Raw genomic sequence first — 1,451 nt, forward strand, 5'->3', positions numbered from 1 at the left:
TACAGACGTTGGCCTTGCTGATGTCTGTGGAGTCTGTAGCTGCATCAGTGTCCCCCTCTCCCTCTGGCACAATTGAAGACAAAATTATTTTCACCCCATGATGGCAGTTTGTTTTTTGCCTCTGTCTTATCTATGCTGACTTTTATAAATTAAATTTTATAAATCTCCAATATCCTGGAGAGGGAAAGAGATGGACTCTCCTCCAGAGTTCTCCTTTAATGTGACTATTAAGGCTGTGACTATTGCTGTGCAGTAAACAGCAGGTCAGGGTATCCGGGCCATTTGGAAGTCTCGAGATGCGGGACTTACTTACATGGGTAACAATGTAATGTTTCCCTATTCCTTCGCCCACTTGACAGGAAAAACCTGTGAATGTGAGGAACAGGGTGCCCGATCTGAACACAAGTGGAGCTTTGTTGTTGCACTTCTGTGCTAGTCATGGATTGCCAACAACAACGTCGTCAGCATATAATGCTATCTTGTGAGTGGTCTTGCCTAAAGTAACGCTGTGTATTTCCTTACTATTCCTAATGCGTTCCGCCAGTGGCTCTAAAGTGAGGGCAAAAAGGAGGGGGGAGAGCGGACAGCCCTGTCTTGTCCCTCTACCGAGCGGGAAGGGAGAAGAACGCATGCCATTGGTCAAGACACAGGCCTCTGGTGAATGATAAATAAGTTTTATCCAATTTATAAACTCCTCTCCTAATCCAAACCTGCCCAGGACATCCCACATGAACCTCCACTCCACCCTATCGAACGCCTTTTCCGCGTCCAATGATATAGTTAGTGCCCGGTGCCGCATCTCCGAGGAGTACTGTACCACATTAAGAAGTCTTCTCACATTAGAGTACGAGAACCTCCCCCTGATAAAGCCTGTCTGATCGTCATTTATAAGTGAAGGTAAATAATTCTCCAATCTTCTGGCCAGCACTTTAGAAAGTATCTTGCTGTCCACATTTATAAGGCTGACAGGTCTATAAGAACCGCACTCATCTGGTGGTTTATTTTTCTTCAGGATTAAAGAGATATTGGCTAAGTTTAGAGAGCGAGGGAGACATCTATTCCTGAAGGAGTCCAAAAACATATCGGTCAGAGGGCCTACCACAACTCTGCTCATTTTTTTATAATACTCCGGCCATAGCCATCCGGCCTGGTGCTTTCCACTTTGAAGTGTGCGAATAGCATCCAGAAAACTCTTCCCTGGTAACCGCGTCTATTCAGGAGCTCCCTGTTCTTCTGTGAGAGAGGGGAGACTGATTTGATCCAGGAAGGATTTTCTTAGTTCATCCGATGTGTTGCATTCGGTGGAATATAACTTGTAGTAGAACTGTCTCATAACATTGTTAATTTTTTTTGATTCATGAACTTTGTCTCCATTACTATCTTTAAGTGATGATATTAAATTAATGGCATTTCTACCCTTTGCCAGTCGGGCAAGAAGGCGGCCAGGCTTA

The sequence above is a fragment of the Morone saxatilis genome, unplaced genomic scaffold (genome assembly GCF_004916995.1).
Source record: "Morone saxatilis isolate NCDOM2014 unplaced genomic scaffold, NCSU_SB_2.0 Contig17, whole genome shotgun sequence".
Taxonomy (NCBI): domain Eukaryota; kingdom Metazoa; phylum Chordata; class Actinopteri; family Moronidae; genus Morone; species Morone saxatilis.